The 16,040-nt window shown below is 33.1% G+C and overlaps 1 pseudogene; it reads right to left on the reverse strand.

The window, feature by feature from the left end:
* Positions 1-4,593: 4,593 nt before the first annotated feature.
* Positions 4,594-16,040, reverse strand: part of LOC149535212 (histone-lysine N-methyltransferase ATXR4 pseudogene) — a 136,435-nt pseudogene continuing 124,988 nt past the window's right edge.

The raw sequence follows: 16,040 nt of genomic DNA on the forward strand, positions 1-16,040 counted from the left end.
ACACACTTAGTTAGTTGTGTTTTATGATGGATGGTTATCTTTTATGATGGTTGTTATATCTTTATTGATGGATGGATGTATCATTTATGTTAATAGTTTCATTTAATTTATTGTATTTGTATGATAGATTCAATGAGGATGATGTATCTTTATTTTTACATATGTTTAATATTTTAAGCCTTTCATACCCTGTGACATGTATAGTGGATGATTGAGCATTCTGAATTTAATTTCCAAGAGGCATTTAGAACAAATGTATACTATGGACTTTGGACTTTTCATTATTCTTTCATGTGGATGTGGTGGTTGTTAGACTTAGTATTAATTAGATTAAATGTGACTCAATGTTTTGGGATCCTTAAGGAATGTAACTTTTTATGTATGCTTCAGTTGAATGCATGTTATTACTTCCGCTACTATGTGTTAGATGTGAATGAGTTATCTTTCATGTTTAAAAAAAAAATTGTTTGGAAAATTTAGTAAGAATTTAGGTTAAATCTTTTGGATCCCTTGGCAGGGCGTTACACATCATCTTATGGGCACCATCCCCATTGAGGTTTTCCCTCTGATCAAGGTATTCCCTAGTTAACATATTTGGTGTTAATTGTGTATGAGTATCTTGTTGTGGTTTTAGTTTATATTAATCACATGGTTAAGTTTGTTTAGGGTTAATGTTTGTGATGATAATTGTATAACTAATTTACTCCCCTCTCAATTATATTAGTCAACTATATATTCTAACAATTGGTATTAGAGCATCAAGTCCTTGAAGATAAGGCTTAACAAATTTGGGAGATCAATGGTAAATATGTTTAGGAAAGATAGTCTGAGATTCAATGGGGCCAACTATGATAGTCGAAAGGAAATGATAAAGACTCATCTGTTGTGCATGGGTTTAGGTTTTTGGATCTTGACAAATAGTGAGAAGACAATTGTGGAAGAAGGAAAGCTTGAAGAATGTAGTGATGCAGAGAGAGATTTATTAATGTATAACATGAGAGCCAGAGAATCTCTACAGTTAGATCTTCCAGAGAATGACTACAATCAGGTAAAGACATTCCAAACTTCTCATGAAATTTGGAAAGTGTTGGCTCCTAATTTAACAATTTTGAAAATAAGCAAGAAACTAGACCAATGCATCTAAGGCTATCAAATTCCTATGACAGATACACTCGGCTATAGTCTTGGGCCAACTATAAGGCATAACTCCTTCTTCACTTTAGGCTCTACAAGACCTAGGTGGGTTAACCTTGAGGTTTTGATGTATGGTACCAATACAATTAAATATAAATTTGAACCTATTAACAGTAGATGCAACTCCTTTTATCTTTTGATATTAATGCAATTACATAGAAATGAGATAGCTACAAACCATAACCTATGAATCCATAAGTTAAGAGAGGGTCAATTCCTTTTAGCCCACTACAAAATATGAAATACTGAATTGATTTAATTAAAATGATTTTTGCAAATAACCTTTATATTATCTTGTATCTAATTTAGTGATCAGTGCCTTATCCATTGCAACATAGAGTCATTACTAGCAAGATGACCTAACTTGACTGCCTTACAATTAAGTTTGTCAACTAAAATCCCCAAATCCCATTCTTACGAAATATCCCCTCCATACGCCCAGAAACCCTATCAAAACACTGAAGCATTTACTTACCTCTTTGAGTCAAAAGCAACAATAGATCTAACATACAACTCATCCAAGCTACCTTAAATATAATAAACCTTATTCATTCAATTAAAAAGTCAATAGCATATGAAGAATTAGGAGACATAATAAGAAAACCCAGATAATTCATGTAAATCCCCTTTTATATTCATCCTTGGAAAGACTGAATACATAAACTGGTAAAATTAAATGAATCTCTAAATAATTCACATGATCTAGCATCAATTTCCATTATCTTAGAATAACAATTCATGAAATGAAAAGAAAAATTGCACAAGGGTGGATGTGTGGCCTTGTCTGCTAGAGAACAACTCAACAGACAGGAAACAGAACCATCAACAATCCTGGTTTCACAGTAGAACACTAGAACCCTGCTGGTTTCCCTAGAGAAAACTACCAACAACCTCACAAAAGAGAAGAAGAAAGAAAGATATAGAGGAGAGTGAAGTCCTAGATTTGTTATGCAATTGACATGTGTCCACTTAGAATTCTTTCCCAAGAAGTTAAAAAGCCTCTCTCTACCTTCTTTCTATAACTATATATCAAATCCTTGATCATTTTGGCCTTAACAAGCAATAAATATCTGAGATACTTGATTGAAAATCATAACTGATTTTGATGCCCAATTTAAACTCAAGGTGAAAGTGAAAAATTAGCTAAATGACCTCTAGAATGCAATATAATCTTTTAGAATCATTTTTTTCACGTTCAGGTCCCAATAAGTCTTCATATCTCCCTTCTAACCAAATTGGATGCTCCATGATGAAATCTACCGATTTTGCTGAGAGTGTCCTGAAATTTAAAAATTCACTTATAGACTAAACTGGTGAGCACCTATGTAAAAACTAACTCCATATTTGGAAAACTCAGATCGTCCTAGTCCCAACAGTATATTGGAGTGCCCATTTCGGTGAAAAAGTCCCCTAGTTATGCCCCTCTAAAGTTTAGGTTTTTGTTATGGCCTTGCACATTAAAAAGAATGAATGTGGATTTTTAAAAAAATTCCATTGGTGAAACTATAGAAATTCATTTTTTCGAAACCAAATCTTTCAATCCTAGATTGAACGTGCAAACAGTAGATGTTATTTTAAATTTAAAACTCCTTTATATCCCCTCAACCTCTCCAATGGCACCATGTGTCATCATATTACTGGTCCTTTGATTGCTGTGGGTCCCACATCTCATTCTGCTAGATTTTTGATTTTTTCGGCAAGTCGCCATGTCGCTTGCCAGAAAATCCTCCATTTTTTGGTGGCGACATGGTGACCACCGAATTCTGGCGAGTTCATCCCTGACTAACATGTCATTACCACTTATACGCCCACTCATTGCCACATCATCACCACCTGGTTCCACATGTCATCGCCACCTTAGTGGTCCCTATGTTGCTATAGTTATCATGTGAGCAACTTCGCTTGGTGACATAGCAATAGCCACAAGATCATCCATGTGTCACAATCTGATCCCTTGGATTACATGTCATTAATAATTTTAGCATCTCTTTGGTAGCATTTGGTCAAAATTGTACCTTTTTTCTGGTCAACCACGGGACCCACCTGTGAGTGCATGGCTCACAAAAGCATATCTTTTAGAAACTATGTTGTTGTGTATGGGAATATTTAAAAAAATTTGGAAACAAATTCCTACCCAATGTGGGATAAAGGTTTTTTAAATTGTCGTTCTTCTTCCATACATTTTTGCTTCCCCTGCACTATCTTTCTCTAACAACCATGGATGACTCTTTATGCAATCCTTTCCTCATTCTACTAGCATCTTCCTTGCATGAGTTGTTCCTTTACCTCTACTTTACCTCTACTGCTTTCTTCAAATGTAGAGCTCCTCTTTAACTATGGCTTATAACATTGATGCTCCCGTTTTCATTATCTTGGATGTGGACTATTTCAAAACACTGGCTGCTTGCTCATGTGTTTATCCTTTCTTGTGAAGGCACCTTCTGATGGTGCTCCATCTTTATTTCATAATCAACATCTTTCACTATTAATCATCTCATTATTTCCTTTCTTGACCTGAAAGCAAGTGCTTCCCTTAATGATTTTGTGCTCTTTGAAACTAGGCGGCTTTGTTCCTTTTAGTATCTGTCGCTTTTATATAAGGGAACATATATATTTTTCGAAGGTCTACCCCTGCTTTGAAGTGGCTTCCTCTTCACACATGAAGATCCTCCTTCTTCATGGGTGGCTTGTTTCATGCCGCTTCCTCCGAGCGGCTTATTCTTGTAAATGACAACAATCTTATTCAACATAAAACTCCAAATATGACCCAATACCTAGCTATCCAGTACCCAACTATGTAAAAGGCTAAATTTGGAACACCTGGAGACCCTTCCACAATCTCCATTGAGTTTCTAGAATAATCTAATCCTTGCAATAACTTGTTTGATTATAAAATTTTCATGCTTCTATCTAAGCCACAATCAATTTTAAAAATAAATAAATTAGATAAGTCATCAAAGGATAGGAAAATAAATACAAAACTAGTGTGGCTTGAACTGCTCAATTCACCACTCCCATATGCTAGTCGGACAAGCTTTCCCAAGTGGGTCCTCTCCAACATGGACATTTCAGACCTCATAGATCAACCTAATCGATTATTATTGTTCAATAGGCTTTGCTTTCTTACTTGGTTGTACTTATCTCTATGCCTGGGATGAATCCAAATGATAAAAGCTAATGGTAATGACTTGATTGATCAAGACCCCAATGATCTAGAACTTTGGGGATGCCCACATCAAAATCCCCATAAAATTTTTTCTTTATTACAACTTGATTCCAATCATATCACCCTAGCCAATAGATTGATCTCCAACTATACCAATAAATAATTATCTCCAATTTGATCAATTCCTCCCTTTTTAAAATGCCACTTTTCCTTTTAACATGTTGCCTCTTATGTTAAAATGGTCTTCCAATTTTTTGGTATCGAATCATGTCCTCTGCTTCAATATTACAAAGGGCCTTTAAGCTTGCTTTTGCATTTTATATCCATAATATATGTGTATTTGGATCGCAGTCATGATTGTACATTGATGAAAGCATGTAAACAATATTTCCCACTGCTGATTTAGCTGAAATAGATGTAGATATTGCTACAAGGAGATTTGAATGGTATCCAGTTCCATCAATCATCTCAATCCAAAAAACATTTACACGGATGTGAGCTAGTACAGTTGAGTACCATTCTTTTGTAAGAAAAGTCAAAAATTCAGGATGAATACCATTGTTCTTCAAGGTAAAGACCAATAATTCAAACTCATCTCCTTCCTTGGACAAGTAACCATTTGGAAAATTTGTTGGTTGAAGAATATCAAGGATATCTGTAGATGCCATGCCAGATATAACCATACAAGCAAGGCACTTTATCAAAAATGGATAATTCAACCCTTTCTTCCCGCATTCTTCATGATACAATGACTAGTCTGCTTTCTTCTTGATCTCATAGAACACCTTTTCTTTCTCTATGCATTGATTACTGCAAAAGTTAACCTCATTTTGACTGTATTGTAAAGTGTTTGCAGGTGACTTCACTTCCCCCCATTGTGAATTTAAAAAACTTTTGAGACTCTACAAACAAGAGTAGCACACTTTTTTTTTTGGAGCAAAAGTCATCATGTTTTAGTTCCTCTTGCCAAACATTTCCAATTACAGGTCTGGTGAATTTAGTTGGGCCCCAAAGTGGGTTCGACTGATTTTTTTTTTTTTCTTTTCAAATACCTGAACTATCAAACTAATCCACTGATTACTTGATACTTATTCAAGGTAAATTCAACCACTGGAGAGATGTTTAAAACTCATTTGACATCTTTTTGCAACTTGCTAACTTTATGCCTGGAGGTTCTTTGACTGGCCTTAAAAACTGAACAGAACACCTGATTGAGCTTTGAAAATTGGCATACTGTCTCTTTGTTCTGCACACTTTTACCTGTCAAATCTCATCTCATGAAGAATTAGTAGTCAAAATATATTGACTATCAAAGTTGACCTGTTAGTACTTCCTGCAAGAAAACATGTCAGAAAACAATAAATTGTGTACATAATTGGCTTTGAAAACTAGGTAAACTGACAAATGGGGGCACGAAAAATGGGGCATTGGTTCACTGTCACAATGAAAATATAAATCTATGATTAGGGCTCATGACGAATAACTGGACACATTTGGTGAGAAGTAAAAGTGAGCTACTCAAATTTGCAAAATGGAAACATTGGCAAAAAAATATTTTTTGCAAACATAATGGACTTGGGAAAGTGTGCAAACAGATTCGTCAAGATTTGAAAATTGGAATACTCAAAGTATTTTCAAAGTAAAAAATAGTGGTACAATCCATTAAATCTCACCTATCATGGATTAGGAGTTATGATATCACGAATAGGGGTACTGACAAATCTGCACTTCTTGACACTAGTAAAAAGTTAGAAATTGCATTTGGAATCATGTTTGAAAATTGATCAAATGGATTCATCATAAGCTCAAAATGGAAACATAGTGATTCTCTAACACCTAAAATGTAATTCAAAAGGAATTTCATCATTTTGGGTAACTGGGTCAAAATTATAATAGGTTAAACAGGGCCTCCTAGAATTTAGAATAATTCACATCAGCATGACATCGATAAATGACCAACTTTGAGGGATTCAAAATGGACTCAAAATGACTCAAAATATGAAACATAGGCTCTTTGATATGAATTCTAAATACTCCCAAAGAAATGAGTCATGAAACATTACTGGGTGCAAGATATTCACATGCAAACAAGGCCTCCTATCGTTGTTTGACACTTAGGGTGAAAATGTAGATTTGACAATTGCTCAAAATAGGACTTCAAGAAATGGCTCGGAATGAAAATTTATCATCATGGGATGAGTGGACCTACTGAATGCATGGTGTTAGAAACATTAAACACCTCTTAGGTGTTGAATGGAGAGCCGAGTACTCATGCATTTGTGGGCATTTAACGAGCTTAATTTCTCAATGGTACTCAAAATCGGGGCTACAATTTTGAGTGCTAATAGAAAGCATTACAAGTTACTTTTGAAGGTGATGAACATGCAAAAAGAATGAAATTACAAAGTTGGATTTGCACATTTCAAGATGCTAAGATGATGGAAGATGAATCCATCATAAATTATGTAGGAAGAATATCATAAATTATTGTAGGTATTCGATCTCTTGGTGGAACTAAACAAGATGATGAAGTTATATGGAAGATCTTAAAAATTTTATCACCACCATTCAAGAAAACAACTCAGATGATTTAGATAGTAATGCCCTACAACAAATATTTCACAAAGAAAACTTTTCTTGGAAGATTTTAATCTATGGAAACAAAAATGAGACAGATTGGAGAATTATCCAAAGTTGAAACAACTTTCAGTGCTATAAACATTCGACCTAATATGTCAAGAAGTAAAAATGCAAGAGGAGATTTTTCCAGTAGTAGTAGATTTGAAGAAGATAAGAAGATTGAAGAAGGAATAGCCCTTCTGGTAAGAAGAGAGAAAGATAGTAAAAAATTTATTAAATATTGGATTTGTGATGAATATGGTCATTATGCATCTAAATATCCTAAAAGAGAGAAAAATTTTAGAGAAAAATTTAAGCCTAGAAGAGATAAGGATAGAAATTGTTTATATGCTAACGAGGATGATGTATTTAATGGAAAAGATTAGAGTTAAAGTGATGATGAATTAGGATTTGTGGCTATTAGGGAAGATAACCTTGATAGAGAAATTAGAGAAGAGAGATCTCTAATTACCCAAGTTGAGAAGAAATCAGATTAGATAATTGATAGTGGATGTTCACATCACATGATTGGTGACATGACCAAATTTGTTAAGTTCAAAAATCATGATGGAGGTATTGTCAGAGTTGGTAACAATGCAGCCTATCATATTACATGGATTGGATCTATTACCCTTGATGGTAACATTGATGATGTTTACTTTGTTGATATTTTGAAACATAACTTGTTAAGTTTTGGACATTTGGTAGATAAGGGATATCTATTGCGATTCACAAAGAAGACTTGCATTGTCAAAGAAAAAGATGGTAAGCTAATTTGTACTAGAACTAGATCTATAAGTAATGTATTTCAGTTGAATCCTACTAAAATAACATGTTTGGTTGCAAAGGTTGATAACAATTGGTTATGGCATATAAAATTTGATAACATTGTGAAAGTTAGCAGTACATTTGCAGTAAGAGATCTACCTAAGATTATTAAGCCTACTAATATTTTTTGCAAGGAATGTATTTTGGCTAAGCATAGGAAAGTGCCTTTTCTTAGTAAGATGTTCTCTACTAAAGATAAATTGGAAATTATTCACATAGATCTGAGTGCTTCTCCAAGAACAAGAGGATTCTATGGTGAAAGGTACTTTATGATTTTTGTTGATGATTTCACTAGGATGATGTGGGTAGCATTTCTTAAAGAGAAGTTTGAAGATTTTGAAAAAATTAAGATATTCAAGAATAGAGTTGAAAATAAATTTGGTGTTAAGTGTTTAAGATTAGATAGAGGAGGTGAGTTCACTTCTAGAGAGTTCAACATGTTTTGTGAAGAGAATGGAATCAAAAGACATTTATCTTCACCTAAAACACTTGAACAAAATGGGATTATTGAAAGAAGGAATAAGTTAGTAGCATAAGCAACAAGAGTGATCTTATTTGAGAATGATGTCTAATTTTTTTTTTGGAAAGTACTAGTTAACACTATAGTATATACTTTGAACAAAGTACAAATCAAGAAAAGGTACGAGAAAGACACCCTATGAGTTATGGTTTGGTCATTCACCATCAGTCAAGTATTTTAGAATATTTGGAAGTAAGTGTTACATAAAGAGTGATGATGGTATAGGTAATTTTGATCCTAGAAGCGATGAAGGTAGGTTTCTTGGTTACTCATTGAAAAGAAAAACATATAGATGTTTCAACTATATAACTAACACAATAGTTGAATGCACAAATGTAAGGATTGATGAAAAGTTTGGTACTAAAGAGAAGATGGTAGATTATAATTCTAATGAAGAAGAGGATAATTTTGGATTTGTTAGACATAATGCTAAAGTTTTTTTTAAGACTAAGAATGACTTGTAGAATGATGTATCTATTGAGCATAGAGAAGAACAAATATTTGAACCTAGGGAAGAGATCAGAGTTGAGATGTCAATTGCTACTTCCAGCACAAACATGCCAAAGAATAACTATCCAGAGTAGATAATTGGAAGCAAGGATAAAGGTGTGATGACAAGGAATAGAGTGAATGAGGAATTGTGTCTAATTTCTCAAGTGGAACCTAAGAGCATAGATGAGTTATGTAAGGATGATGATGGATGCAAGCTATGAAATAAGAACTAGATGAGATTGTGAAGAATGAGACATGGTAATTTGTTCCATTGACATAAAGACAAGAATATGATAGGAACCAAATGGGTATTTAAAAATAGGATGAATAAGAAAGGAGAAGTTATGAGAAACAAGGCTAGAATTGTTTGCAAAGGATATTCATAGTAAGAAGGCATAGATTATTAAGAAACCTATACACTCGTGGCAAGAATGGAAGTAGTAAGGATATTCTTGGCTTATTCAGCAAGAAAGAATTTCAAAGTTTATTAGATAGATGTCAACTCAACTGCTCTAAATGGATAACTTGAAGAAGAAGTTTACATTGAGAAAACTGATGGATTCCATTTGATAGAAGATAAATATTTTGTATGCAAATTAAAGACAGAATTGTATGGTCTGAAGAAAGTGCCTAGAACCTAGTATACAAGGTTGGACAGGTACTTATCAAAGCTTAGATTTATCAAAGGTACAACAAATAGTAATTTGTATTTGAGGAAAACCAATGATGGTCTATTTATCATTGTAATATTTTTGGATGATACAATATTTGGAGGAAATGATGAAGAAATTGACAAGTTTGCTGAAGAGATGAAAAATGAATTTGAAATGAGCATGATAGGAGAAATGAAGTTTTTCTGAGGATTGTAGATTGCATAGAACAAAGAAGGGATATTCATTTCACAAACCAAATATTTGAAAGATTTTTTGAAAGGATTTGGTTTGGAAAGTTGCAAACCTTTTGGTACACCTATGATAATTAGTCACAAGTTATCTAGTAAAGATGAGACACCTACAATTGAGTAGAAAAAGTATAGATATATGATTCGAGGATTGCAATATATCACTCACACCAGACTAGATATAGCAAATGTAGTTGGGCTTGTAGCAAGATTTCAAGTTGATCCTGAAGAGTATCTTTATACAACAATAAAGAGGATATTCATATATTTGAAGGGTACATTTGATTATGGAATTTGGTATGATAGATCAAGTATTTCACCTTGTGCACATATATTGATGCAGATTGAGAAGGCAATATAGATGACAGAAAGAGCACTAGTGGTGGAGCATTCTTTCTTGGAGGAAGATTAGTTTCTTGGTTGAGCAAGAAACAAGATTGTATATCTCAAAGTATAACTAAGGTAGAGTATGTTGCAATAGCAAATAGTTGTATTAAAGTTATGTGGATGAAAAAAATGTTGAAGAATATTGGAATTGAGTTTATAGAACCTGTTATCATTTACTATGATAACACAAGTACAATAAGTATGTCTAAGAATCTAGTATTGCATTCTAAGACAAAACACATATCCATAAAGTATCATGTTTTGAGAGAGAAGGTAGATGAAAAGGAAATAAAGCTAGAGTATGTAAGCACTAAATATCAAATTCCAAATATCTTTATGAAGCCTTTTCCTAAAGATACTTTTGAGTACCTAAGAAGTATGCTAGGGGTCATGCCGCTACCTACTTCAGAGTAGTTGATGCAAGGAGTGCATCAGTCCAATGGTATAGAGAACTATGGTTAGACTAGACTAAATTCCTGATGCTTCCTATATAGGGGAGTATTTGAAATGCACTATGTCATAGAGGACTCTAGGTATTTGGTATTGAACAATGTCTTTGGACACTCAAGCTAGTTGATGATTTGAGCAGTTGATTAGAAATTGGTACATAACAATTGGTATTGTGATTGACACCTTTGACATTGTTGTCAATGGGGGAGAGAATGTACATAAAAAATATATTGAGTGAATGTACATAAGCAATGGGAAGAGAGTGAATGTACATGAGCAATGAGAAGAGAATCACTTGTTGAGATGGAAATGGGGGAGAGTTATCTCTTTAGGGAGATTTAGAAAGATTCATGTAAATACAAGTGCACAAAAGAATATGTAAGTGCATAGAAGGATGTGTAAGTGTGCAGATGTAGCCAAAAAGTATTGGAAGTTCTTTATTGTGAACAACTACTGCTGATCCTAAAAGAAGAAGAAGAGCAGTATAGAGCTCTAGAGGATTTCAAATTTGATCAATGGAGAGGATTTGAGAAGTTATCAGCAATAGAGTACAATTTAGTATTCTTGGAACTTAGATGTTTTTCATCTATGTTTCCATCAATGCAAAGGGGGAGATTGCTAGCATGAATTTTGATGATACTACATTGGGGGAGTATCCCAAGCATTGGAGAGTATTGATATGTTGCATTCATGACTATATTTGTCATTGATGTCAATATAGTAGTAATTTTGTTAAGACTGGGAGAATAGTAGTTACTAATCATAGTATGCATTGGAGATAAGGAATTTTTAGATGATGCATAGTCAAGGACATGTTCCTAAGGTTTTCTTGATGACATGGTTAAAAGGACTAAGTTTGATTTGATGTTGTACAGAAGTTACACTTGTTTTACTAGAAGCAGTACAGAAACATAGCATTGGAAAAAAAAAATTCTAATGATCTATCTCTATCTTTCATCTAAGATGTAATGAAGGTGATGCACATATAATAATGATAGAGGACAAGCATGTGGTGATGCTAGTGTGTGTGCAAGGTGTAGTTTGACACATGTAAAGTTTTGTATAGATTGTGAGCCAACAGTGTTGTTGTAATTGTGAATTAATTAATTATCTTATTTTAATTAATTGGGAAAGTCTTAAGGATGAATCAAATAATTATTACGAAGATACGATATAAAGGAAAGTTATTTTCCTTATTTGTATAGAGACTTGGATTTATAGTATCAAGTGGAATGCAAAGTAATAGTGCACAGTGCAAGAAGGAGCAAAATGCTTGCTAGATCCATGTAATCAATCCAAGGGATCATTGGATGCATAGTACGAGATCTGGTTACAAGATTCGAAGAAGCAAAATTCTGGTTGACAGGATAGAGATAGAGGAAGGAAGTATATTTTAGTTCTATTTTTCTGTAAGGTATAATACAGAGATCATTTGGACAATGGGTTCTTTGATCTTAACCTTGAAGCTATTTGGGCAATGGGTCCATTTTTCTTCCACAACTCCTAACAAGGTTGGCACAACTCCTAACCAGGTGGAATCTCCTAACAGGGATTTAAAGTCTCCTAACAAGGACTCATATGTATTGAATGTTGTAACAAACTCCTTATAGGGTCTATCCTATAATAATAATATTTCTATTAGTACATCATCTTGTGGGTACCATCCCTACCAAGGTTTTCCCTTTGATCAAGGGTTTCCCTAGTTAGCATATCTGGTGTTAATTGTGTATAAGCATCTTGTTGTGGTTTTATTTTATATTAATCACATGGTTAAGTTTGTTTAAGGTTAATGTTTGTTATGATAGTTGTATAATTGATTTTCCCCCCCACCCCCCCAAGTTATATCAGTGGACTATATATTCTATTAGAAGTACTAAAATAATTTGTTATATAAATTTATATTTTAACAATTCAAAACTCTTGTCTACTCTTTTAGTCTACTTAAAATCTTGTTATTTTTTGTAGTCCAATTAAACTCTTTTCCATAAATGATAGTGAAACCATGAAAATATCTTACCTTTCCAACACTCCTTGGAGTAGGCCATTAAAAGGTAGTCATCATCTTCTCTAGGTTCATGTTTAGATGTTCTACTAAACCACAACTCTCAGATACACTAACTCCCTATTAAAAAAACTACACTTCTTCAGCTTAATCAATAATCTCTCTTCCCTTAACCTCTCAAATACCCTCTAAATATACATTATATGCTCCACCAATATTTTATTGAATATCAAAATATCATCCAAATATTCAATGAAAAATTTACTCATAAATTCTTTCAGTACCCCATTCATGAACTGCATGAATGTGCTTGGTTCATTGGTTATCCCAAAAGGCATGACTAACCACTCACACAAGCCCTCCTTTGTCTTGAATGTTGTCTTCCATTGGCCTCTTTCTTTTCTTCAAATTTGGTGACATCATCTCTTTAGATCTATCTTTGTGAAATACATAAATTCATTCAAATAGTCCATAATATCATCTATCCTTGAAAATGAATATTTGTACTTGATAGTGATCTTACTGATAGCTCAAGAATATGTACACATCCTCCATCCTCCATTTTTCTTTGATGATAATACTATTGGTACACCACATGGACTCAAAATTTTATGAATCAACCTCATCTACAATAAATCTTATACTTATCTATCTGTTCTTCACTTTCTACTAGAGTCATTCTATGAGCTCTCTTATTTGGAAAAGTGGCTCCTAGATTTAGATGTATTTGATGATTGATATTTATCGCTATTGGAAATCTATAAGGCATATTATAAAAATACAATAACTTGAAACTCCTCCAACAAATATATAACTTTTGTAGGTACACCTTCTACTTCCTCTTTACCAACTTTTAGAATTAAAGAAAAATACATCATCCTATGCCTCCTACCTTCTAGAAATTTTCTTTTTGAATGTACTCTGGCCTTACTACATACCTTCTCCTCAACTCCCTTTAGTGGCTTAAACTTGTTGTGAACCCCATCCTTTGTCAAAGAATACATATTTTTAAATCCATCATGTATAACAGCACAATCATACTTCCAATGTATTCCTAATAGAAATTGACAAACATCTATAAGCATAATATTAGACAACACCTCATCATTTTAGTTTTCAATCTTGTACTTTACAAGTCATTATTTACTTTTTGAAGCCTTATGATGCTTATGCAACCAATAAATTTGGTAGGGATTCTAGTGCTTCCTTTTTTCTCACTTCAAATTATTAACCATTTCCTCATTAAGAATATTATTTGTGCTTCCATAATCAGTAATGACATTGCATACCTTACCATTATATTTTCATTTGGTATAGAACAAATGTTTCCATTGTTTAGGTTCATTTTCACCACTTAACAATGCTCTTTTGATAACTAGGACTTCTCCTCTTTAAGATTCTTTAGAATGTGATGATTTGACATCTTCATCTACATGTGAAATGTAGGCATTTTCTTTAGGTATTTTTTTGATTCTCTCTTGATGTTGAGAACACTTATAATATATATGTCCTTCTTTGCAGTGGAAACATATCCCTCCAAAACCTCCTTTTCCTAGTCCTTGACCTCTTCCTTTTCCTTTGTAATCCCTATTATTTTAATAGTGGAATGGTTGAAATTATTTTTCTTTTAATTTTGACCTCTTCTGGTCTCATCTACCAAATCGAATCATAATTCAAAATAGTTTACTTTGGACAACTTCTAATTAGTGTTAATACAAGCTTGATTACTGGGGGGGTGTTGAATCAATAATAAAGAAATTCACCAATTTTAACTTCCTTAAACTTTATGCAGTAAATTGTTTAATCAATAACTAATGTAAACAAAGATTTCAAAATATGCATACTTAAGTAATAAACCACACAAGTAAAACACCATATTTATCATGTTAAATCCCAATTTGGGTGAACACCAATATGTGAGATGGTACTCACAAAATATGTACTCTTCTGGAATACAACTTGCAAGGATTTTACTTGGTTAAGAGTTACAAAATCACTATTAAGTGCTACCTAATTAAGGGATTTTCCTTCAGATGTGTTAGGATCTATGCTTTGTTAGGAGTATCTTGACTAGAAGACTTTAAACATTCAATTTGAATGCCACCTTATTAGAGGATTTACAACATGAATCTACTAGGGTTCACCCTACTAAGGAGCTTCTTCTCACTTATATAATTCTTCCTATTCCTCGTGTATATATTTATATTTTATGTAAGTATTAGTATCCATATTATCATTAAATTCCTTCAAATAATTTTACACTAACTCTTGAACAAAAACATTCTTAAAGACATGAGTATTCCATAATTTTATATGAGATTTGACATGTATTTAAAAAAATAAGGAAGCATTTTTATAACTTGTTGAGGAGGCAAAATGGCCCATCATTGTAAAGTCCTCAAAATTTGTTATGGAAGATCATATTCCTCCTTTTTTTTTTTCAATGGAGAGATAATGACATTAAATTTCCCACCTAATATGATATTTTGATTGGGCCATTCTTGGATAGTTGTAGTAAGACATTTGCATACACTCTTCTTTTCCTTTGTGGGGATTGGACCATATACACTCACCAACTTAAATTAAAATACAAACTCTTTTTACTTTGAACAATTGCTAATTAGTGTTAATACAAGCCCAACTACTAAGAGGGGAGGGGTGATCAATACTCAACAAATTCATCTATTTCAACTTCCTTAAACTTTATGCACTAAAACATTCAATCAACAACTAATATAAACAAAGATTTCAAAATATGCACACACAAGTAATAAACCACACTAAGAAAAAACCACATTTATCTAGTGGAAATGTAATGCCCCATTCGGGAACCAAAAATAAATAAATCTATATGTTACAAAGTTTACTGAACTATTTAAAAGAAGAAGAAGCTCAAACAACATCAAAGTAACAATGTGAAAACAATATACACATACACATCAAGTACACATAAGCGAGTACAAATACAATTTCATTCCTTAAGGGTTCCTTCATTTTGAGTCACATTTAAGATGTTTATAATAATTAGTTTAACTCTCAAGTACAAAGTCTCTTGATCATGAAGAAATAATATGTACAATATCATAAGCAAATGCATAAGTATAACTAATAATATGGAAGAACCTTTAATGCATAATATCTCTTGATATTTTGTCTTGGGACCCCTTATTATCAAGGGTGGATCAGGATGATATTGTTTCTTATATTCTTTAGATTATCTGACCCCACCACAAAAAAAATTCTTTTTCTATACCTAATGCTCTGAAAGTTAGAGAAGCTCTTTTTTCCTTGCCTGCTGATAAATGTCCAGGTCCGGATGGGTTTCCTACCTTCTTTTTTCAAATGTACTGGCAGGTGGTTATGGATAATGTGGTGAGGGCTATTTAGGAGTTCTTTGGAGCTAGAAGTATTCTCAAGGAGATAAATTCCACTTTCTTGGTCCTCATTGCTAAATCTCCTAGGGAAAACTCTTTGGATAAAT

Source organism: Cupressus sempervirens, chromosome 10 (genome assembly GCF_028749045.1).
Source record: "Cupressus sempervirens isolate cs-2001-9-10 chromosome 10, ASM2874904v1, whole genome shotgun sequence".
Taxonomy (NCBI): domain Eukaryota; kingdom Viridiplantae; phylum Streptophyta; class Pinopsida; order Cupressales; family Cupressaceae; genus Cupressus; species Cupressus sempervirens.